The sequence below is a fragment of the Bos grunniens genome, chromosome 26 (genome assembly GCF_055505025.1).
Source record: "Bos grunniens cultivar Pamir isolate PY7600 chromosome 26, Bosgru_T2T1.0, whole genome shotgun sequence".
In the NCBI taxonomy this organism is placed as follows: Eukaryota; Metazoa; Chordata; class Mammalia; order Artiodactyla; family Bovidae; genus Bos; species Bos grunniens.
The window spans coordinates 41124838-41150840 of NC_141190.1; the positions used below are offsets into that span (position 1 = coordinate 41124838).

The 26003-nt window shown below is 45.1% G+C and overlaps 1 long non-coding RNA gene across 5 annotated transcripts; it reads right to left on the reverse strand.

The window, feature by feature from the left end:
* Positions 1 to 362: 362 nt before the first annotated feature.
* Positions 363 to 24173, reverse strand: LOC147344444 (uncharacterized). Of its 5 annotated transcripts, XR_015155678.1 has the most exons (4): positions 24015 to 24162; positions 8344 to 8649; positions 3960 to 4140; positions 363 to 1501 (listed from the first exon to the last, which is right to left on the reverse strand). It is a non-coding gene; the product is annotated as an uncharacterized LOC147344444 (long non-coding RNA). The 5 variants fall into 5 exon arrangements; XR_015155680.1 differs by lacking the exon at positions 3960 to 4140 and having other exon boundaries at positions 365 to 1501; XR_015155681.1 differs by lacking the exons at positions 363 to 1501; positions 3960 to 4140 and adding an exon at positions 12128 to 12232 and having other exon boundaries at positions 7152 to 8649; positions 24015 to 24172.
* Positions 24174 to 26003: the final 1830 nt, after the last annotated feature.

Sequence of the window (26003 nt, forward strand, 5' to 3'; positions counted from 1 at the left end):
ATATTTTTGTAGGTATAGACAAACTTATTCTCAAATGTATATGGAGAGCCACAGATCCTGGAATAGCTAAAACAATCTTGAAAAATAAAAGTAAAGTAAAGAGTATCACTCTATCCTATATTAAGTCTTACCATCAGATCAGTTGCTCAGTCGTGTCCGACTCTTTGCGACCCCATGAATCGAAGCACACCAGGCCTCCCTGTCCATCACCAACTCCCGGAGTTCACTCAGACTCACGTCCATCGAGTCAGTGATGCCATCCAGCCATCTCATCGTCTGCTATAGTAATCAAGAGAGTGTGAGATCGATGGAAGGACAGACATAAATCAATAAAACAGAATAAAGAACTCAGAAATAATACCTACAAATATGCCCACTTGATTTTTGACAAAGATACACAGCAATTCATGGTGAAGGACAGCCTTTGCAACAAACGGGGTTGGAGCAATTGGATAGCCTTAGGTCATCTCACACATTTTACAATTAATTCAAAATGGATCACAAATGTAAAGGTAAAACACAAAACTATAGTACTTTTAGAAAACGACGTAGGAGAAAATCTTGGGGACCTATAGCAAATCATATCAGAATGAGCTATCACTACACATCCTATCGGAATGGCTAAAAGAAAAAGTAGTGACAGCAACAAACTCTGGAAGAATGTAAAGAAACGGGATCGTTCATAAAGTGCTGCTGGGAGTGCGAAACAGTAGAGCCACCAGAGAAACAATTTGTCGGTTTTTACAAGACTAAACATGTACTGCTATACAGCCCTGTATTTGCACTTTGGAGCATTTATCCCATAAAAATCAAAACATATTCACATAAAACACTGCACACAAATGTTCATAGTAGTATTATTTATAATAAAGTTTTTCTATAAAAACTGGAACAATTCAGATGTTCTTCAATGGGTGAATAGTTAAATGAATCATGGTATATCCATACTCAGCAATAAAAGGAAATAAACCATTGATATACTCAAAGACATCTATGAATCTCCAGGGATTCGGTTCAGTTCAGTTCAGTCGCTCAGCTGTGTCCAACTCTTTGTGACACCATGGACTGCAGCACACCAGGCCTCCCTGTCCATCACCAACTCCTGGAGTTTACTCAAACTCATGTCCATTGAATCGGTGATGCCATCCAACCATCTCATCCTCTGTCATCCCCTTCTCCTCCCACCTTCAATCTTTCCCAGCATCAGGGTCTTTTCCAATGAGCCAGCTCTTCACATCAGGTGGCCAAAGTATTGGAGTTTCAGCTTCAACATCAGTCCTTCCAATGAACACTCAGGACTGATTTCCTTTAGGATGGACTGGTTGAATCTCCTTGCAGTCCAAGGACTCTCAAGAGTCTTCTCCAACACCACAGTTCAAAAAGCATCAATTCTTCAGCCCTCAGCTTTCTTTATAGTCCAGTTCTCACATCCATACATGACTACTGGAGAAACCAAAGCCTTGACTAGATGGACCTTTGTTGGCAAAGTAATGTCTCCAGGCTGCATGAAAAAAAAGCCAGTCCCAAAGGGTTACATACTGTTTAAGACCACTTATATAACAATCATGAAATGACAAAATTATAGAGACAGAGAAGAGATTAGTGGTTGTAAGGAGGCGGGGGTTGAGAAAAGTAGGTGGGTGTGGTTATAAAAGAGCAATAGGAGAGATCCTTGTAGTGATGGAAATGTTCTGTATTTTGACTGTATCGGTGCCAACATCATTGATGTGACGTTCTACTATAGTTTTGCAGGGTGTTACTATTGAAGAAAATTGGGTAAACTGTATATGAGGTTTCTCTGCATTAGTCCTTAGAATTGCATGTGAGCATGCAATTACATCAAAATTAAAAGTTTAATTTAAAAATTAAGTGTAAGGGGAGGAGAGGGTGAGATGTATGGAGAGAGTAACATGGAAACTTACATTACCATATGTAAAATAGATAGCCAATGGGAATTTACTGTATGTCTCAGGAAACTCAAACAGGGGCTCTGTGTCAACCTAGAGGGGTGGAGTGGGGAGGCAGATGGGAGGGAGGTTCAAAAGGGAGGGGATATATATATACCTATGGCTGATTCATGCTGAGATTTGACAGAAAACAACAAAATTCTGTAAAGCAATTATCCTTCAGTTAAAAAATAAATAATTTTTTTTTAAATTTAAAAAAATAAAAATTAAGTGTAAATGTGTCATGTATATGTAAGACCTAAAACTATAAAATGTCTAGAAAAAAACACAGGTGAAAATCTTTGTAACCTTGTGCATGCGTGTTCAGTCGTGTCCAACTCTTTGCAACCATGTGAACTGTAGCCCACCAGGTTCCTCTGCCGGTGGAGTTCTCACAGCAAGAATACTGGAGTGGGTTGTCATTTCCTTCTCCAGGGGATCGTCTCACCCCCAAATCAAACCTGTGTCTCCCGCGTCTCCCGCACTGCAGGTGGCTTTTTTACCCCTGAGCCACCAGGAAGCCCCTTGTAAACTTGAGCTAGGCAAATATTTGTGAGGTTAGACAGCAAAACCACAGTCCATGAAAGAACAAATTGATAAAATGGAATTCATTGAAAATAAAACTGCAGCTCTTCAAGATGATGTTAATAGAATGAAAAGACAAGTCACAGCCTGGGAGAAAACTTTGCAAAGCACCTTTTATTAAAGGAGTGATATCCAGAATACAGGGCTTCCTTGGGGGCTCAGTGGTAAAGAATCTGCCAGCAAAGCAGGAGAGGTGGGTTCAATCCCTGGTCAGGGAAGATCCCCTGGAGAAGAAAATGTCAACCCACTGCAGCATCTTGCCAGTAAACCCCATGGTGAAAGAGCCTGGTGGGCTACAGTCCATGGGGCTGCAGAATCGGACACTACTTAGAGACTAAAACAACAACAGCAATCCAACATATATATATATATCCAATATATGTATATTTTATAATCCTATATGTATATATATGTTTAACTCTCAAAACTCAACAATAAAACACGGCCCAATTTTTTAAATGACCAAAGTATTTAAACAGAAATTCAGCAAAAATGACATACATGAAATTCACATAAAAGCTGCACATTATCACTAGTTGTTAGAGAATCGCAACTTGAACCCACAATGAGATACCACCATCAGTTAGAACAGCTGAAATTCAAAAGACTGACCACGCCAAATATTGACAAAAATAGGGAAGAACTAGCAGTCTCAACTCTAGTGGTGGAAATGTAAAATGGTACAGTTGCTTTGGAGGACAGTCTGGCCGTTTCCTAGAAAGTTAAACACATGCCTACTATATGATCAACTATTCCACTCCTACATATTAATATTTACACAAAAGAAAAAGAAGCATATGTCCATATAAATACTTGAACATGAATATTTATAGCAGTTTTATTTCTAAGGCCCAAAATTGGAAACAGCCTAAACGTTCATCCACAGATGTATGAATAAACAAACTGTGGTAAATCCATAGAATGGAATACTTCCCAGCAGTAAAAAGGAATGAGTTATTGATACACACAACAGCATGGATGAATCTCAAAATAATTACGCTGAGTGGAAGAAGTTGGGGGAAAAGGGCTACAAGCTGTATAATTCCATTTATATAAATCCTACAAAATGCAAACTAATACATAGTGACAGAAAGCAGATCAGTGGTTGTGGGGTTAGGATGTTGGATGTTCTGTGGTGGTTTCAGGGTATATATCTATGTCAAACATCAATGAATACATTTTAAATATATACAGCTTATTAGATATCAATTACAATCCAAAAAAGTTGTCTAGAATAAAGACAATATAGTTTTCTCATTAAAGTGTTTTTTTGTGTTGATGTGTATGGAGGTTATTTTTTTAATGAATTAAAAAATAAATATGTTAAACATTTCTCTGCATTCCTAACATGATAAACACTGACAAATATAACCCCCAAGGGAAAGTTCTTACAGGATCCCAATTTATAAGTGTATGAAAGGTCCTTACACCAAAACTTTTGAGACCTGCTGTCCTAGGGGCTAGAGACCCTGTCTTCTCATCCTTCTCAGCATCACCAGCACCCACAACCATCCTGGGCACGGAGCAGACGTGTGCAATGGGTATGTGCAGAGTGACGAGATGGGTCTCTCCAGCCAGGTTTCATCCTTCTCTTTCCTTCACTGGCTTCCTGGGGAAATAGGTTTGAAAACTATGGAACCCTATCTCCTCTTACCGGAAAGAAGAGATGCTGTCTGAAGCCATTTCCCCAGGTTCCAGTCTTCTTGGTAGGAACAGTGAACCTGATTTCTGGAATGTTCTCCTCACTACTCACACAAGATGAACAGACTCTCCTACAGTAAAGCCAGATCTCATGCCCAGGTCAACACAGGCTGCCATAGGCTGGCCGTGGCAGCTTTAAGGCACCCTGAGGCCCTAACCCACTAAAGCTGAAACTCCAGTACTTTGGCCACCTCTTGTGAAGAGTTGACTCATTGGAAAAGACTCTGATGCTGGGAAGGATTCGGGGCAGGAGGAGAAGGGGACGACAGAGGATGAGATGGCTGGATGGCATCACCGATTCGACGGACATGAGTGTGAGTGAACTCCGGGAGTTGGTGATGGACAGGGAGGCCTGGAGTGCTGTGATTCATGGGGTCGCAAAGAGTCGGACATGACTGAGCGACTGAACTGAACTGAACTGAACTGACGCCCTAACAGAAAGGAAACCTGAGTAGAACACCCCTGGCCTGGGAGCCAGGAGACACCCCTGTGTCTTCCCTTGTCCCCTTTTTGGTGCAGCTGGCCTCCTGGTTGCCCTGTCCCCTCCCAAGCATCCCTCCCCCTCAAACAGAGCCCACCTCCTCCACAGATAACTCCACAAGGATTTCAGGACTTAGGCTTACCTGGCCCAAGAGAAACAGGTAGAGAGGCTGTGCTGCCTGAAGACTGTGATGGCCTGTCAGATAAGCCTGGTGCTCAACAAAGACACCCTTCTATTCCCCCCAGGAGTGTTGCTTTTGACATTTGCTGCTTCTGTCCCATAGGCTAAAAATGGGGAGGATATTGGAAGCCTCTATGATGACCACAGGATCATGTCCTTTAAATTAAGTGGCTCCCAGGCCACAGGTCTGGACGGCAAATTATCCACCCTGGGGAGGTGAGAGACAAAGAGAGACAGCTCCTTTCTGCAGCAGCCAGGCCAGCCCTCGCCTTGTCCCAAGCTCCTTTTCAGATGGCATCACTGGCTTCCTGCCTAAAACCCTGCAGAACACCCATGAATACAGGGTTCCTGGGCTCCCGGTTTCTGAAAGTTCCAGGTTGGTGGCTTCTGCAGCCCAGAGCTCCCCCCCCACCCCCCTCCATCTTCCTCTGGATTCCCCATCAGCTGCCCACACCTACAGCAGGCTCAGGTGCCCCCTGGCCCCCAGTCTGGACTGGATCCCTGAGCTGTGCTAAGACTGGATCCTCACTGGGCCCTGGGACATAGTCCAGCCCCATCCAGGGAAGGGGAGTAGTTTCCGGGGAATTTGGTTCCAGGAGAACTCACTGGACCCGCACCCAGAGTGAAAGAAAACCAAAAAAGGCAGGTCTCTCTTCCTGCAAGTCTGCTCTGCATTGCCCCTTAAGATACCAGCAGAGGGGCCAGAGGACAAACCCAGGGTCAGTGGGCTCAGAAGAAATGTCAGGGTCTCTCAGTTGATGAGAATGGACTGAAGGGAAGAGCAGATGGAGAGGGTGATGAGAAGACGCAGAAAATTGGAAGAACACGTGACCTAGGGGAAAGCAACTTGGCTTTATGGCCGTGGTCCCCAGAGTGTGGTCTCAGACCAGCGGCAGCAGCAGCATCTGGAAATCGGTGAGGAATCTCAGTTCTCAGACCTTCCCTCCCACCCCCGTCCCACCCCGCCCCTGCTGCATCAGAGTCCGGGGATGGCGCCCACCATGTTTTCAACCTGCCCTCCAGCTCAAGCCTGAGTTTGGGTGGGGCTTCTCAGCCTTGGCCACACATTGCAATCTCCTGGGTAGGTTTAAAGCCAAGCTCGGTGATGCCTTTTCATACATATTGTCCATGGGGTTCTCCAAGCAAAAATACTGGAGTGATTGCCGGTGACTATAGCCATGAAATTAAAAGATGCTTGCTCTTTGGAAGAAAAGCTATGACAAAGCCAGACAGTGTATTAAAAAGAGACATCACTTTGCCAACAAAGATCCATGTACTCAAACCTGTGGTTTTTCCAGTAGTCATGTACAGATGTGAGAGTTGGACCATAAAGAAGGCTGAGCACCAAAGAACTGATGCTTTCGAATTGTGGTGCTGGAGAAAACTCTTGAGAGTCCCTTGGATTGCAAGATTAAACCAGTCAATCCTAAATGAAATCAACCCTGAATATTCACTGGAAGTCTGTTGCTGAAGCTCCAATAATTTGGCCACCTGGTGCAAAGAGCTGACTCATTGGAAAAGACCCTGATGCCGGGAAAGGAAAAAGGAGAAGGGGTTAGCAGAAGATGAGATGGTTAGATAGCATCACTGATGCAATGGACAAACTCTAAGACATAGTGAAGGACAGAGAAGCCTGGCATGCTATAGTCCATGGGGTCACAGAGAGGTGAACAGAGCCTAGTAACTGAACCACAACAACAGTGATCCCTGGGTCTCACAGCAGACAGTCTGGTTTGATGGATCTGGGGTACACCCTGGGCATCAGAATTTCAAGCCTGGCTGTGTGTCAGGCAGCTGGGCAGGTTCTAAAACATGTCGTGGCTGGGCCTTCCCCCTGGGCCTAAGGAATCAGAATCTCCAGGGTGGACTAAGCATTTCTAACAAGCACCTCCACTTAGGTGATTCCAATGCAGTCAGGGTTTTGAGAAGCATCACCTTAGAGATTTCCCCAAAAGATTCGTTTTTCTGAGCTTTGCCAACAGACCTAAACTTCTAACATAGCGCCTCATCCCATTCAAATAACGTAACAGTCATTTGTCTGTTGTCAAGTGACATCTGAAGTGACTTCTGAGCCCCATGCACTGACCTCTAAAAATTTTTTAAATAAGCCGTATGGAAGTACACGTTGGCCACATTTTACAATGGAAGCGCATGGGATGGGGGAATGGGGCAGAAAAGAAAGAAAAGAAAGGTGGATGGATAAGGAAGAATCAGAGAGGCGACTTTTTTTTTTTAATACAATGGGGAAAATGAAATAAGGTGAGTCAGTCAAGAGTCTCTTTGGAAATACCCAGGAAGGCCTGCCCACAAGAAAAATAAGTACGCTTCCCTTCCCACACCACCCCTGGCCCACTTATTCCTGGGGAGGTTAAACAAACAATTTGTTTTGTCTTTTGAAAGGGGGTGTAGAAATCCATCACCAAGGAAAAAAGTGAAAGAGCAGCAAGCCAGCTGAGATGCTTCCAATAAAGATAAAGGGCAAAATCAGCAAGTCGACAAGGGTCTGGATAAATGCGATGACTGAGATTAACCTGAACGTAACCTGCCAGCCCTGTGTGCGGGGGCAGGAGGGCGAGGCCTGAGGAGCCGCGGGGAGAGCCGGGGTAGAGTTGGCTCCTGGAACCCCGGGTGATGCCAACAGCTCTGGAAGCATTGTTCTGGATGGAGTCCTGGACGCGCGCCAGCCTAATAAATAGGAGCATTGTATTTGCTTATTTACATGTCACTCTCCTCCACTAGACCGTGGCCTCCTGAAGGGCCAGGACGTCGGTCACCCTGTCCCTGGCTCCCAGCGTCTGGCACAGACCAACTGGCAGAGGAACCAACTGGCCAGTGGCTCTACAAGGCGTTTTCTGGGGCCATGTGTAAATAGCCTATTCTTTAGAGGGACTGAGAAAGTTACATAAAACTCTGGCTTAGTTAACCTGTGCCCAGATGGTAGAGATAGAAGAGGGAGCTTCCATTCTCTGAAGTCCAGCATTGCTCGAGAAGCTGCGTAGTGTGGGTGAAATACTGCCCTCCAAACACTCATGTCCTCCAAGATCCTCGGAACGGGACGTTATTTGGAAATAGGGTTTTGGCAGATGAAAAAGGTGAGATCATGCTGGATTTGAGTGGGTACTAACCCAATGAAGGTGTCCTTGTAAGAGACACAGAGAGGAGAAGGCCACGTCACAACTAAGCAGATGGCAATGATGCCATCAGAAGCTGAAAAAGGCAGAGAAGGATCTCCCCCTAGAAGCTTCCAAGGAAACACGGACCTGCTGACACCTTGATTTCAGACTTCCAGCTTCCAGAACTCTGAGACAATCAGTGTTTGCTGTTGGAAGCCACCAAGTGGGTAGCAATTTGTTTTGGCGGCCGTGAGGAATTCACGCAAGCTGTATGTGCATGTGGAGTTCAGTGCTTGCAACAACCTTGAGAGGGGGGGTATTACTAGCCCTGACTTACAGGTGAATGGAGGAAGACTGCAGGTAGTGAATGTTGACACAGCCAGGAACAGGAATCAAGGAATCATCGCTTTCCTGCCCAGTCGAAAACAATTCCAAACAAGGGGAAAAGGAACAGTGCAATGCAGCCAGGCGGGAGGATGCAATACAGCCTAGAGACGGGCACTCTCTCGACACCCGAGCTAAACGTGCGGCACTGACGATTATAAGCCAGGCAGACACGCTTCTCGGGGTAACGCCAGCCAAGATGTTTCTGCAGGACTGCGGTGTTTATAAGGCAAAGCCTCACGTTTTCGACTACAAAGACCTAGAGAGACAGAACATGTAATCAAAAGGAGCACATGAAAGGGAGAGACACATATGCTAACCATAATGTGCTATTTCTACTTAGAGAAGAAGAAAAGAGTCGTCTACATTTTTCTAGAGTCAATGTCTCCTGATTCTGTTTCAAGATGATAGTAAAAAGCTACTTGCATCTGACACAGGCATGTTAAGATCTTAAGAAGGCAAGAACATAATAAGGGAGACATTAAAAAAAAAAACAAACTTCATTCTTATTCTTGGCACTTCCTTTGAAGAGTATTTAAAGTGGCTTGGAGCACTGGAAAATATGGCCTTCCATATTTGGAATTCCTCTTTTTCTTTTACACAATAGAAAATGCTTAAAGCTATCAGTGACATCTCTACCTGCCCCTGAGGTGGTCTTTAAAGATTTTAAAGCTCCTGAAATATAATGGATGAAAAAAAAGACAAAATAATCCCAGTGTCAAATAGCCTGCTTCTCTGTCCTCCCTATCTGCAAGAGTAGAATTAATTTTTACATAAATAATCATGCTTGTCTGGAGTTCATTAAAATTTAATGATCGTTCATCTTTTGGAGCTTCCCTGGTGGCTCAGACAGTAAAGAATCTGCCTGCCATTCAGGGGACACAGGCTGGACCCCTGGATTGGGGAAGATCCACTGGAGAAGGAAATGGCAGCTCACTCCAGTATTCTTGCCTGGAGAATCCCATGGACAGAAGAGCCTGGTGAGCCACAGTCCATGGGCTCACAAAGAGTCAGACACGACTGAGCGATTAACTCACTTACTCATTCACTGTCCTTCCATATGTGCATGAAATTAGAGAAACCCCTGTTTAGCATTCAGATAATGAGATGGTGGACACTCTCTCTGGTTAATTTAAATCCCAGGTCCCTGACATAGGCAACCGGGAAAGATATTTATTCTGCTTAGACTGCAATTCTGCATATTCTGGACATTTATTTCTCCTCATCTCATGTTTTATTCTCCCACATCTCTCATGGATCTTTTCTTGGAGGGAAGAGCATTGAAAGTGGTGGACCAACACGGAGCAGGAGGAAGAACAGGGGTTTGGAGGAGGGTTGCCAGATTTAGGTTTCCGCTTGAACTTGAATTTTGTATGAACAACAAATAATTTTAAGTATATCAAAAATGGGCTTCCCCATTGGCTCAGCAGTTAAGAATGCCCCTGCAAGGACATGCAGATTCGATCTCTGGGTCAGGAAGATTCCCTGGGAGAGGGCATGGCAACTTACTCCAGTATTCTTGCTTGGAGAATCCCACAGACAGAGGAGCCTGGTGGGCTATAGTTCATGGGGTCACAAAAAGTCAGACATGACTGAAGGGACTTAGCACGCCATGCACTTATCCAAAATAATGCATGGAACATACACCCTAAAAAGTTACATCTTGTCTGTCTGAAATTCACATTTAACAGGGCATCCTCTATCTTTATTTGCTAAATCTGACAACATTAGTTGAGAATTGGCCAGACCTGGACTACCAAGCCAGTTTTGCTATTAACTCTGCAAATGTGGGCAGGTTAGCGCAGATTCAGTCTCCACTGCTGTATAGTGTGGGTCGTTCCTCACCACTTATAGGGTGACGTCCCAATCATTCACAACCAGCCTGCCAGAGGCCTCACCATCAGCCCTCCCAATTGCATTTCTTCTGCCCATAGAATGGCATTTACAAGATGCTAATAGAGGTCGGGTGTCATGGTTCTCTTACTTCCATGTTTTTGTTCATGGGGTTACATTTCCCTAGAATAGCTTCCCTGCCCCAGTGCATGTATACCCACACACACACACACACAACACACACCCTGCTACATTCCCACCCATTGCTGGCCTGTCTTCTGTTCATCCTCTAAGGCTTGGCTCTGGCTTCAGCTCCTTCAGGGAATTCACCCTTCCCCAGGGTGGGTAGAGATCACTTCTCCACTTTCCCACAATCCCTGGGCTCATAACATGAGTCTCTATTATACTTCTCTTTAAGGGTCTTTATTCCTTATCAAACCATGGGCTCCTTGTGAGTTCTCTTTGTGCTGCTGTGCTAACTCATTTCAGTCATATCTGACTCTTTGCAACCCTATGGACTGTATCCCACCAGGCTTCTCTGTTCAGGGGATTCTCCAGGCAAGAATCCTGGGGTGGGTTGCCATGCCCTCCTCCAGGGGATTTTCCTGACCCAGGGATCAAACCTGTGTTGCTTATGTCTCCTGCATTGGCAGGCAAGGATTCTTTACCACTAGCGCCACCCGGGAAGCCCGAGTTCCCTTTGCTTCACCCTAAACTAGCAATCCCTGGTAGGAAACCTCAACAGCTTGTCCCCAGGCCCACAGAAACACCCAGGCATCTCTCTCACTACAGACATGAGACCAGCTTTCAGATTATAAAAGTACTTATCCTGCTTTATGTATTTCCCCCATTTTTAATTTAAAATTATTTTTAATTGGAGGATAATTTCTTTACAATATTGTATTGGTTTCTGCCTTATATCAACATGAATCAGCCATAGGTATACATATGTCCCCTCTCTTTTAAACCTCCCTCCCATCTCCCACCCCAACCCACCCCTCTAGGTTGTCACAGAGTACCTGATTTGAGCTCCCTGTGTCATACAGCAAATTTTTATTTCCCCCATTTTTTCATGCTGTTTTACCTGATTCCTACAAATCACACAATACAAATCTATGCAAGGCAGACTATAAAATATCTGGGTCACAGGGCTAAATGAAAATATAAGATCCCTCATTCAAAAATTATCAAGATGATCAATACTGAAATCAGACTGATTATATTCTTTGCAGCCAAAGGTGGAGAAGCTCTATACAGTCAGCAAAAATAAGACAGGGAGCTGACTGTGGCTCAGATTATGAACTCCTTATTGCCAAATTCAGACTTAAATTGAAGAAAGTAGGGAAAACCACTAGACCATTCAAGTATGACCTAAATCAAATCCCTTACGATTATACAGTAGAAGTAAGAAATAGATTCAAGGGATTAGATCTGATAGACAGAGTACCTGATGAACTATGGATGGAGATTCGTGACATTGTGCAGGAGGCAGTAATCAAGACCATTCCCAAGAAAAAGAAATGCAAAAAGGCAAAATGTTTGTCTGAGGAGGCCTTACAAATAGCTGTGAAAAGAAGAGAAGTGAAAGGCACAGGAGAAAAGGAAGGATATACCCATCGGAATACAGAGTTCAAAGAATAGCAAGGAGAGATAAGAAAGCCTTTCTCAGTGATCAATACAAAGAAATAGAGGAAAACAATAGAATGGGAAAGATTAGAGATTTCTTCAAGAAAATTTGAGATACCAAGGGAGAATTTCATACAAAGATGGGCACAATAAAGGACAGAAATGGTACGGACCCAACAGAAGCAAAAGATATTAAGAAGAGATGGCAAGAATACACAGAAGAATTATACAAAAAAGATCTTCACGACCCAGATAATCACGATGGTATGATCACTCACCTAGAGCCAGACATCCTGGAATGCAAACTCAAGTAAGCCTTAGGAAGCATCACTACAAACAAAGCTAGTGGAGCTGATAGAGTTCCAGTTGAGCTGTTCCAAATCCTAAAAGATGATGCATGGTGTGAAAGTGCTGCACTCAATATGCCAGCAAATTTGGAAAACTCTGCAGTGGCCACAGGACTGGAAAAGGTCAGTTTTCATTCCAATCCCAAAGAAAGGCAATGCCAAAGAAGGCTCAAACTACCACACAATTGCACTCACCTCACACGCTAGCAAAGTAATACTCAAAATTCTCCAAGCCAGGCTTCAACAGTATGTGAACTGTGAACTTCCAGATATTCAAGCTGGATTTAGAAAAGGCAGAGGAACCAGAGATCAAATTGCCAACATCAGTTCGGTCATCAAAAAAGCGAGAAAGTTTCAGAAGAACATCTACTTCTGCTTTATTGACTATGCCAAATCCTTTGACTGTGTAGATCACAGCAAACTGTGGAAAATTCTAAAAGAGATGGGAATAACAGACAACCTGACCTGCCTCCTGAGAAATCTGTATGCAGGTCAAGAAGCAACTGTTAGAACTGGACATGGAACAACAGACTGGTTCCAAATCGGGAAAGGAGTACATCAAGTCTGTATATTGTCACCCTGCTTATTTAACTTATATGCAGAGTACATTATGAGAAACACTGGGCTGGATGAAGCACAAGCTGAAATCAAGATTGCTGGGAGAAATATCAATAACCTCAGATATGCAGATGACACCACCCTTATGGCAGAAAGTGAAGAAGAACTAAAGAGCCTCTTAATGAAAGTGAAAGAGGAGAGTGAAAAAGTCAGCTTAAAACTCAACATTCAGAAAACTAAGATCATGGCATCTGGTCCCACCACTTCATGGCAAATAGATAGAAAAACAATAGAAACAGTGACAGACTTTATTTTGGGGGGCTCCAAAATCACTGCAGATGGTGACTGCAGCCAGGAAATTAAAAGACGCTTACTCTTTGGAAGAAAAGCTATGACCAACTAGACAACATACTAAAAAGCAGAGATATTACTTTGCCAACAAAGGTCCATCTAATCAAAGCTATGATTTTTCCAATAGTCATGTATGGATGTGAGAGTTGGACTATAAAGAAAGCTGAGGGCCGAAGAATTGATGCTTTTGAACTGTGGTGTTGGAGAAGACTCTTGAGAGTCCCTTGGACTGCAAGGAGATCCAACCAGTCCATCCTAAAGGAAATCAGTCCTGAATATTCATTGGAAGGACTGATGCTAAAGCTGAAACACCAATACTTTGGCCACCTGATGTGAAGAACTGACTCATTGGAAAAGACCCTGATGCTGGGAAAGATTGAAGGCTGGAGGAGAAGGGGATGACAGAGGATGAGATGGTTGGATGGCATCACCAACTCAATGGACATGAGTTTAAGTAAACTCCGGGAGTTGGTGATAGACAGGGAGGCCTGGCGTGCTGCAGTCCATGGGGTCGCAAAGAGTTGGACATGGCTGAGTGACTGAACTGAACTGAGCTAGCCACACAATACAAACCTATGCAAGGCAGACTATAAAATACCTGAGTCCCATGGATAAATGCAAATGCAAGATCCCTTGTTCAAAAATTATGAAGAATATCAAGATGACAAGAGCAGAGACTTAAACTAGATGTGGGCCTTTTCTAAGCATGGGGCAGCTGCATGGGTCACAAGGCCACAGAGCCAGCCTAATTCCATGCTTCCTTAGTTGTGGCCACCTGGGCTACCTGTGCATCCTTCACTTAATACCTGCAGGATTCAGCCTCCTGCCTGTACCCCTAGAGTTTCACCGAGAAATCTCTGGGACCTGCCTGTTTCAGCATCCTGTGGACCATTGGGGAAGCGCTCTATACCCAGGGCACACTGAATAATCACTTAGTGTTTGAGGGTGATCATAAATAGAGAAGCCAAACATTTTGGTCAACAGTTTCAAACTCTACTGGACTAATTAGAACAGTCAGGTACAAAGGCAGCAGCAAAAGATACCAAGGGATAAACAGCCTTTAGGGGCTGCTTGTATTCAACCAGAATCCTGGGGCCAGAACCATGAGAACCCCAATATGGGTGGACCTCACTCAATCCAGTAAGGTGGGATAGAATAGAAGGATGAGTGAGAAAAACCTCTTTCTTTTTGCCTAACTGTCTTCGAGCTGGGACCTCTGTCTTCTGCCTTCAGTCACAGACTCTAAATGGAAAATACAGCATCAGTTCTTTTGAGGCTTGATTTTTTATCCTCCATACCCAGGTAGCACAGTAATAAAGAATCTACCTAAGAAAAAAAAAGAATCCACCTGCCAGTGCAGGAGACACAGAGATGAGGGTTTGACCCCTGGGTCGGAAAGATCCCCTGGAGGAGGAAATGGCAACTTACTCCAGTATTCTTGCCTGGAGAATTCCATGGACAGAGGAGCCTGGTGGGCTACAGTTCATGGGGTCTAGAGTCAGACACAACTGAGCACACACACACATATTCTCCTGAACACCAACGGGGCTAAAGGGCTATCTGTAGATATACATCATCCAGAGACATCCTCATAGATGCACCTGAATAATATTTATCCAAATATCTGGGTATACTCTGGCACAGCCAAGTTAACAACACAAATCAGCCATCACAGGGAGAAATCAAGCCAGAATTCCAACATGGACCCAGATTCCTGCCCCTGGGTGTCCACACCCAGCACAGTCCTTGAGTAGGTGGGACCAGTGAGTATGGTAAACTGTTTCTCCCTTGATTCGATTATGTTAGATAGCAAAGGTTATGAGATAGTCACTCGTATAATTAAATTACTCAGGAAATCAACCCTGAATATTCACTGCAAGGACTGATGCTAAAGCTGAAGCTCCTGAACTTCTGTCCTATACTGGACACTTGATGCAAAGAGTCAAGTCATTGGGAAAGACCCTGATGCTGGGAAAGATTGAAGACAGGAGGAGAAGGGCAGGGGGCGGACAAACTCAATGGACATGAGTTTGAGCAAACACCAGGAGATAATGAAGGACAGGGAAGCCTGGCATGCTGCAGTCTATGGTGTCCCAAAGAGTCAAACACGACTTAGTGACTGAACAACAAATAAGACTCTGTCTTAGCAGACAGAAGGGAGATATTTTATTTTGCTTGATGACTGGCCCTGAAGAAGGGCACTGCCACACTTTAGGTGGGCCAGGGAGGGGGGCACATGGCAAGGCACTCACTACAGGTGACCTTTAGCTGACAACCAGCAGGAAAGCAGAGACCTCAGTCCTGCAACCACAAGGAGCTGAATTCTACCAACAATCCCAGGAGCTTGGGAGTGAGGACTTCCCTGGTGGCTCAGATGGTAAAGAGTCTGCCTGCAGTGTGGGAGACACAGGTTTGATCCCTGGGCTGGGAAGACCCCCCTAAAGTAAGAAATGGCAATCCACTCCAGAATTCTTGTCTGGGAAATCCCACGAACAGAGGAGCCTGGCAGGCTACAGTCCATGGGGTTGCAAAGAGTTGGACACGACTGAAGCGACTAAACAACAAGAGAAATGAGTCCCATATTCCAGAAGATGCAGCACTGCAGGTTACACCACTGTCTTCAGCAGTTCCTGAGGGTCTTCAGTGGCCTCCCTCAGACATACCCTTGGCTTTGTCACAGCTGTCAGGGAGAGAGGCGTTCACTGTTTTCTGCTAAATTGTGAGAAGTTGAGTCACTCCGCCATCTGCCATCTTTCCCAGTCTTTTGTCACTCACAGAAGAATGTCCATCACTGAAGTTCTTTGTCACTTTATAAACTTATCCTTCCAACAACTTAAGAGCAAAGCCAGAAGCTGCATGCCCTGTGCTGATTTGTAAATTTCCAGGGCATGAATTTTAATTGGTGCACCTTTAGGCTGGTGAGGGTCTTAGGAGTCCTCTCTGCATTCATATCTGTAGCCGGTTTTCTGCTCAGCACATAAAAAACTTCAAGAAAAATGACACTGAAAAGGAATCTTATGATGGAATTTTTAAAAGTGCACATTGTGTAAAAACAAGAATATTGAAGAAATAGCAGAAAACAAACTTGCTAAAAGATGTGGAGGGGCAGAGTGGACCTCTGCAGTTTTTGCCATCCACTTCCCGTTCCTCTTCTTGTAACAGTCCCAGTTTCCTGGGAAAAGCAGGCTTTCTTCATGGGCAGCCTCTGCCTTTTCAGGTGAGGTTGACTCTACGCTTGCACCACGGCTGGACAGGTGGCTGAGGCCTAAATCAAAGCATCACATTCCTTGGGGATCACACAGTCCACTGGAGTCAATGGAAACAATGAGCCTTGCTGGGACCCTTGAGGGAACTTATCCTTTTAGTGCTGGACTTGAACCACGGAGACTGTGGACCTTTAACTGATGACAGCATTTTTGCTGCCACTTGGGGCCTTTAGTCAGCTCTAAGAAGAGCAGAACTGAGCGATAGAGAGAAACTAAGGCTTAATAACATCACTGAGCCCTGGATCAAGCCATATCGGAAGCTTACATTTCTCCATCTTTTACTTACTAGGTCAATACACTCTTTTCATCGATTTTTCAGTCATTTTCAGCCAAAATATTCCTTATTAGGACAAGAAGTCCCTTCAATGTTTTAGTAATGTTTTATTGCTGGTCTTATCATTGATTCATGATAATGGGATTAATCAAGGTCTCAGGACATATCTTTCATCAGAGATGACTATTCTTTGAGAGAATTAGTCACTCTTGCCTTGATTTGTTCCTTACTAAGTTGGTGATGGACAGGGAGGCCTGGCGTGCTGCAATTCACGGGGTCGCAAAGAGTCGGACACGACTGAGTGACTGACTGGACTGAATGAACAATTATTCATTTATAAATGCTCTCAGCCACAAGTAACAGAATATTCAACTGAAAATGATTTAAACTACTAGTTTCCCACAATTGGGTTGCAGGTTAGCCTTCTCAGAATTGGTTAGATAGTTCAACAATGCCACCAAAGACCCCAGCTCTTTCTATCCTTTCTGTCCTGCTATCCCTACAAGTTGGTGACCCTCATGGTCACAAGATGACTGCTGTAGCGCCAGACATCATATCCTCACATGACAGTGTCCCATCTGTGCAAGAAGGAAGAGGGTAGGAGCAAAGGGCTTTCTTCTCATAATGTTCTCTGCCTTTTATCAGGAAAGAAATCTTTCCCAAAATCCCTCACAAACTCCCCGTTATTGGCCAAGACTAGGTTACATGTGCTCTCATAAATCACTCACCAGCTAAGAAGCATAGAACTTCCATGGCTGGTTTAGACCAAGCTTATCAAGGAATAAAGGAGAGTAGCTCTTGGAAGGCATCTACCACCTACAGTGAAAGTTAGAGGACTCATTAATCTACTCTCAGAGAACCAAGACTAACATTAACTTATAAGAGGAAAACACACCAGGCAGGTAAATTCCAATTTTAGCCAAGCCGAGCTCAGCGTTCTTCTTTGCCCTTAAAATAAGATCAGAATAAACCAGAGGGAAAGACACCAATGTTAAAAATCTATATTTGGATCCCCTAGGGCTGGAAGAGATGAGTGAAAGCCAGAGGGCCTGTCCTGTACACAGCTTCATCTGCCCCCCGGCAATGAATTCTAAAAATATAGACCTTTGACAGTCATGTATTTTAAATAGCAAATCTCCTCTCCTTCCCTGCTACAAATTAAATTTTCATGATGAGGAGGGAGTGACAGATACATTTTGCTTTAGCAGAACAGGTGAAGGTGACACTTTGAACCTTGGAGCTGGCGTTTCCTAGCTGTGTGGCCTTGGGCAAGCTGGTCCCGTTCTCCATTCTCAGTTTTCTCGCCTGGACTGTGAAGGTATTGGTAGTATCTACCTCAAAGGGGAGCGTTGCAGGCTGATAATCTATTATTCTCAATTATGAGGTTCTTTTGGTCTAGTATCAGTTGTTCAGTTGCTCAGTCATTTCTGACTCTGCGACCCCATGGACTGCAGCACATCAGGCTTCCCTGTCCTTCATTCTCTCTCACAGTTTGCTCAAACTCATGTCCATTGAGTCATTGATGTCATCTAACCATCTCGTCCTCTGTCATCCCCTTCTCCTCCTGCCCTCAATCTTTCCCTACATAAAGGTCTTTTCAAAGTATCAGTAGTCTCCAACAATTAGATATAAATGGGGCTAGGGTTTCCTCCCCATAACCTCCCTTCTAGGTTACAATGAAAGTTAGTTTCAGACTGATTGTGGCCCATATATAAACATTTATTAGCAAAGAGACAGAAAAACGATCACATAGCTCTCCTGCAAACTTGAGGAAGTGTCAGTTGCTCGTTCTTTTTTTTTTTTTTTTTTAATATCTATTTATTTATTTGACTGTTTCAGGCAATTTGTTTATTTGACTGCACATGGGATCTTTAGGCATATGGGATCTTAGTTGCCACATGTGGGATCTAGTTCCCTGACCAGGGATCAAACCTGGGCCCCCTGCTTTGGGAGCTCAGGGTCTTAACCAGCTGTCTTCATTTCAGGTGCTTCAGTGGTACTTGCATGAAAGGTCAGTGTCATTCAAAGTCATGCCCAAGGTCACTCCTTAGACACAGGCAGTAAGACTCCTCCAAAGCACTAGCTGGACTGGGCCAGCTCAGAATCAAGCTTGGGTATAGACTGCTGGACTCCCTGCACATTCCTCTACATGCTGACACAGTGGGGAGACACTGGTTTCATACCACAGTCCAGTCTCCAGACATCAAACACATAATTCACCAATGGAAAGCAATTTCCCTCATCCATTATGCTATGAACAACAGCCCTGGTTTTGATTGTCCAGAAGCCTGGCTTACTGCAGTCCGTGCGGTCGCAAAGCGTTGGACACGACTGAGCAACTGAACTGAACTGAAAGATAACTAAGGGGCTTCCATGGTGGCTCAGTGGTAAAGAATATGCCCGCTAATGCAGGAGATATGGGTTGGATCCACAGGAAGATCCAAGAAGAAGATCCCCTGGAGAAGGGAATGGCAACCCACTCCAGTATTCTTGTCTGGAGCATCCCATGCACAGAGGAGCCTGGCGGGCTACAGTCCATGGGAGCGCAAAGAGCCTGATACAACTAAGTGCATAAACAGCAACAATGACAACAAAGATGCCTAAAGCCTACAGTACCTACTTACAGGGGGCACCCTTGGGAATAACGTTTCAAATACTAACTGATCACCTCTGGGTGTTTCTTCCCAAGTTGAGCAATCGATTGCCACTAGAGTGTGGGTGGTAACCGTCCAGTGCACACGTTTAAGTCTAATAGTCCAGGCTGAGGTATTTTAAATCGTGTTAAGACCACAAATGAGGAGAAATGCTAGATAATGAATACAAAACTGCCAGCATGTAGACAGGATGAAAGAAAAGAGGGAAGCAGGACTCAAGCTAGTGCCTGCCTTTCCCTCCTCCCATGACCATCCAGGAACCAACTGAAGCCCTCATCTTCTTGCCACTTCAAATGTCTTGAGGAGCAGCATTGATTATATGCTCCTCTTTCTCCTCTAAAACCATCCCAAGCTCCCCTTAGGTGCTCATTCAAGACTCGCCACAATCTGGTCCAATCGTGTCTCTCCATCTCTCACTACCCACAGCAACCAGAGGGCTCTCTGCGCCTCTGCTGGCAGCATGTCCTTCGACCAGGATGCCCTCACCACTCCTACATCAGAAGCCTGCCTGCCTTCAGAGGCCCCCTCCTCCACCCACTTGCTCCATGTCCTGGAATAAGTCACTTTGCCTTCAATTTCCTCATCCCTAATCCAAGAAAATTCAATTAAATGATATGTAAAGTCTACTTAGACTTAAGCGTCTATTCCAGAACTGCAGAAGGTTTGAGGTTTTGCACTAATTGCAAGCACACCCGTGAGCCTACCACAGTTTCCTTAATGCTAGAAGAAGACACGAGACTCCCAAGTCAGAGACCAAGGACATTATTGCTGGTACAGAGCAGCAGGTAGTATGAGCTTCATTTTCATACCGGACTACAAACAAAGCTGCTTGATCTTTAGGGTAGACGTTATTTTACTGGACGGTAAGTACTCTTGCCTGGAAAATCCCATGGACAGAGGAGCCTGGTGGGCTGCAGTCCATGGGGTCGCTAAGAGTAGGACACGACTGAGCGACTTCACTTTCACTTTTCATTTTCATACATTGGAGAAGGAAATGGCAACCCACTCCAGTGTTCTTGCCTGGAGAATCCCAGGGACAGGGGAGCCTGGTGGGCTGCCATCTATGGGGTGGCACAGAGTCGGACACAACTGAAGCGACTTAGCAGCAGCAGCAAACAAACTTAGCTTGTGCTCCAGAAGAACACACAAATCCTTGAAAAAAGAGTCTGGAACCAAAATCATCAGCATCTCTGCTCAAGAAATGTGCAGAAACAGCAGAAACCCATGGAGAATGTATACATCTCTACCCACTTCCCTTTAAACTTGACGATTCAGTTGAACTCATCATCCTGCCCTCAAAATAGTTCCTCTTCACAGTTATGTTTCTCTGGATGAGAGCACTCACCCTCTCTTCAGCTCCTCTTATCCCTTCTCACCATCTCCACCTGCATGGACTGTTGTGACCTCTATCCTGAACTTTGGGTGTACGTTTATCACAGTCTCACTTTCCAACCCATCTTTCCCATACTGCTTTCCAAGAGCCCAGCTCTGTATCTGCCTCTGATGAAAAACTGCCCATGCCTCCCTCCTGCCTCCTGGCTTAAGTCTCAACTCCTTCCAGACACTATATTCTTTTTTAAATAATGCGTATCTTGAAACCAGGTCCTATCTATTTCTCCAGCACTAATTAATATAAAAGGTCCATATCGTCAAAGCTATGGTTTTTCCAGTAGTCATGTATGGACATGAGAGTTGGACTAGAAAGAAGGCTGAGCGCCAAAGAATTGATGCTTTCAAGTTGTGGTGCTGGAGAAGACTCTTAAGAGTCCCTTGGACAGCAAGGAGGTCAAACCAGTCCATCCTAAAGGAAATCAACCTTGAATATTCATTGGAAGGACTGATGCTGAACCTGAAGCCCCAATACTTTGGCCACCTGATGTGAAGAGCTGACTCACTGGAAAAGACCCTGATGCTGGGAAAGATTGAGGGCAGGAAGAGAAGAGGGTGATGGGAAAAGATGGTGGGATGGCATCATCAACTCAATGGACATGAGATTGAGCAAACTCCAGGAGATAGCGGAGGACAGAGAAGCCTGGCATGCTGCAGTCTTTGGGGTTGCAAAGAGGTGGATACGACTTAGCAATTGAATAACAGCAACAAGAGATAAATATATGTAGAATAAACTGCCTAAGTAACCTCCTGGTTTTCCAGTCATTAGATTTAAAAGACAAAGATGGGATGCACTGAAAGAGTAGCGCTGACGTATATACAGTAGCATGTGCAGAATGAATAGCTAGTGGGAAGCTGCTGCATAACACAGGGAGCTCACTCACTGTCCTGCAGTGACCTAGAGGGGTAGGACGGGATGGGGTGGGAGGGAGCTTCAAGAGGAAGGGGATACAGGTACACATGGGGCTGATTCACGCTGCTGTACGGCAGAAACTAACACAACATTGTAAAGCAATTATACCCCAATTTGTTAAAAATAATTAAAAAATAGTGAAAGTGAAAGTGAAGTCGCTCAGTCGTGTTTGACTCTTTGTGACCCCATGGATGGTAACCTACCAGGCTCCGCAGTCCATGGGATTTTCCAGGCAAGAATACTGGAGTGGGCTGCCATTTCCTTCTCCAGGGGATCTTCCCAACCCAGGGATCGAACCCAGGTCTCCTGCTTTGCAGACAGATGCTTTACCGTCTGAGCCACTAGGGAAGCCTATTGAAAAATAGACCCAAAAAATAAAAGACATTAAGTTTCCACTAAGCATGGGATAGGCTTGAGGGAAATAGCAAGCAAGAATAAGCCATTAAACAGTAGATGTTCCTTTTTTATAGTTTTTTAACGGGTTTTTCTTAAAGGAGGGGGTGGAGATATGGGTGTTTGTATTTGAGGATTGTAATCATTGATTTATTCATTAGCTACAGAAGACACTGTTCAATCAGAATCTGCCTCAAACACCCGAAGCGCAGGCCAGCTCCATGGAAGGATCAAGGGACCTGCGCTTGACATGCCTTTCTGGTAGCTGCTGGGGAGCAGACAGGGCTGCTTGTCAGTACTCTGAGGCCCAAAGAGGTGAAACCCTACACTCAAAGGAAAGGTGCCCCATAAATGGACCAAACATCGCACTCTCCATCTGACAGGTATGATTGTCCTTTTCGTGGTAATAAGACAGAACATTTTAATTCAGGTCTGGTTTTAAAAAAAAAAATATTCAAGACATATGGAGTAAGGGAAAGGAGTTCCAATGGCAGAAAAAGCCAGTCCTTTCTAAGCAATCTTCACCAGCTACAGGAGGGACGACCCCGTGACCCCTGTTGATCCGGTTACCCGCGGTCAACACACACATCATTAAAAAGAGTCCGTTTCCAATAATGGGCACTTTTCCCTAAAGACCCAGTATTCTTTTGCTATTCAAACACTGTGTTGTTCAGAATCCTCTGGGCTTCCTGGAATTTCTCTGAAATGTTTCCGATGCCTGGGGAACCATTTGAAAACATTAGAATTTTAAATCAAAGCTTTGGGTGCGAGTGGCCTGTACCTGGACCCCCGCCCCGCCCCGCCCCTCCGCTCCCTTCCCTCCCCCCACCCTAGTCTCGTGCCACCTCAAACAGCTTGGCATGGCATCCCGAAGCAGGTTCTCACTCTCGTCCGAGGAAGGACAATCAGAGGAGCCATCCTCCTCTTCCCTTTTCACCCCACATCAAAGGCACAGAAAGAACTGCCAGGGTTGCTGAAGCAGGGCTGGGCTGGAGCTGCGCTATAAAGGCTCATGAGAACCCACTCTGCATATATCTCTTCCCAAATCTGTGTTCAGTGACATCACCTTGGAAGCTTGAAATCAGCCACAGTAGGAGCATTTATTTACACCAAAGAAATCAGCAAACACGATGGACCAGACCTTGCCTCCACCCCACCCCCAGAGCCCCTGGTTAAACACTGACCAGCAGCACATCACTGTTTATCTGACAACTAGCTACATACAGGCTTTTTTCATCTCTGCTTCATCAGCACTGATAAAGAGAACTGGAACAGCCCCTGATTTCTGCTGGGCTGCAGTTACAGTAAAACCTTCATGAATTCCACCAAATTAAAGAGGCATGACCTCTCCTGTTGAGAGCTCAGGCCGCCTTCCTTTTATCAGGCTCTGTCCTCTAGAACCATCTCTCATTTCATCCATTAAGGCACTTCCTAAGCCTTTCCCCTCCAAACGTGCAATAAAACAAACTGGTCTTTATTGCTGTCTCTCTCCAGGGCCCCTTGAAATTACATTTTCCAGTCTATAGCAATCTCCTCCGCCCCAAGGAAGCCTGGGAGAGGAGCGCCAGGTTTGATCAAGTTTCACTCTGTATTTTCACTTGCAGTCTTGCATGGACTCCCATTCAAGGACTACTTTGCTTTCCTTCTGATACAAACCCTCAAGTTGTTGGAAAGGTTGGCCTCGGGCCCACCGGGAGGTTACGCTGCTTGACGGATTCCCATTTCTGCAGCATTTTTTGGTACTGGGAGGCACCCTCCTTTGTGCAAATCAAGGACACTGAATGAGCTTCAGTGTGTCCCTAGAGGTCATGTTCTAGCCCCAGGACTGTGCCAGGAGAATGCAGCTTCTTCCTCGCAGCAGAGAAGCACCAAGTTGTAAACAGACAGGAAATCGCCTGTGATGGGCACTAAGCTGATGGTCACTAGTACCTTTAGCAACACCTTCTGGAAAGCCTGCATCCCATGACCCGTGAATTCTCAGCCTGTTGGAAGAGCACTTTGATCTGTAATCAGGTCTTACCGGGAAGCTGGACATCCCCTTTTCCCTGTTGCAATGAATTGCAGTGATCCACACGGCTGTTAGGAAGCAAAATGGTGCTCAGCCCTCTAGCAAGCCCTCTCCCTACTCCCTCCCTCACCTTGTCTGATTGCTACTAGGTAGCAGCTCATAAGGGCTTCCCTGCTGGCTCAGCTGTAAAGAATCTGCCCTGCAATGCAGGAGACAGGATTCAAACCCTGGCTTGGGAAGATGCCCTGGAGAAGGGAAGGGCTACCCGTTCTAGTATTCTTGCATGGAAATCTCATGGACAGAGGAGCCTGGCGGGCTACAGTCCATGGGGTCACAAAAGTGTCGGACATGACTGATAGACTAAACGACAGCAACAACAATCAGCTCATAATGACTTGAACACTTGCCTCTTAACAAGAAACTCCTGATAACCTAAAATCTTTCACAGCCTGTAGGAATGGAGATAAGAAAGGGGACTTTGGTCACTGTGACAGGCAGGTGGGATGGAGAAAAGAGGATAGATGGAAACAATGATGCACAACCCTCATCTCAAGTCATGCCACTTAAGGAGCCACCTTCTTCAGCTCCGCAAGTGGCCCATCCCCATGAAAGATGCCATGTAGTGAGAATTATTTAAATCCCAGGAGGCAGGGAATGGCGTGTGGGCTTCAGCTCATTAGAGGCCACGTTTCTCCACGTTTGGGGGTCAAAAGAGAACCCCAAGGATGGGCTTCTTCAACACATTTTCCCAACCAGCAGGCTGAGGGTCAGGCCACATCCGATGGTGGGCAGAAGTAGCAGGAGCTGGAGTGGAGAGGCGGGGTGCCACGGGCACACACATAGGTATGGAGACATGTGTGAGTGTGCAAGCAGATGTGCTCAGGGGCTGTGACAGGGAGCACACATGATACGATGGAGACAGACAGAGCTGCTGAGTGGATGAGGATAGATAGAAGGTCACTCGCTTCTCCGTGAATTATTAGAAGTCTTATCTGCGTCAGCAAATGAACGAAGGTAGAAACCTCTAATATGTGAAAGCCACAGTGAAATGATCCTAAGTCTCGCTGGAAACCAGCTTTTCAGTAAAACCTCATATACTCGTTTGTGTCTGAACAGTATCCAGCCCCATTTTTTCCATGCAAAGAATTTTCAAATCCATTTCCTTTTGCAAACATGGTTTGAATGGGCTCATGGTGTAGATATTATGCTGGTGGCCATGCTCTCTGGGTGTGTGTGTGTGCGTGTGTGTTTAATCACGATGCTCGCCCTCTTTCTGTGCTTCAACCTTTTACGGGCATAAGTACACAAGCCAAGTCACAGCTTGGCAGCCCCGAGGAACAGCTTAGCACCATCATGTACCCACCCAGCTCAGTTCTGAACCACCAGGAAAAAAATAGCTCTGTACTTTCAGTCTTGGGTTTTGGGATGAAAGCAGGAATTTTCTGACCTACAGAACAACCTCAAAACCATACTGCCAAGTACACAGGGGCAAGAGCAGATATAGAAACTTGATTGATCATGCTCAGTTGTTTAAAAAAAAAAAATTAGAGTTGATGACCAAAAGAGCAATCCAGGCCCTAACTAGTCACTCTTGCAAAACTATTTTAGAGAACTTAGATAACATAGAGTTCCAGTCTTTAACAGCTTTGTCCAGGGCCGTGCAGATCTTCCATTCCTGATGGTCACATCTGGAGCTGAAAGGGACTTCAAAACTATGAAGATCACAGCAATTTCGTCTAGAGAGAATGAGGGGGCAACTGTGGGTGGGGGAATCAAGGGTGGCCTCTGGGTGTGGGCATGATTCTAAGTCCTGACCTGGGTGATACCGACACCATTCACTCCAGTGTTTACTTTGTGGAAATTCACATGTTCTGTGTGCATTCCTGTATCTCTGTTATCTTTCTTCTAATTTATTTTTCTTTGTTTTTCCTGAAGTTGTTTAGTCCCATCTCTTCACAGAGAAGAATAACAAATTGAGGCCCACACAGCCAAGTTAAGGAG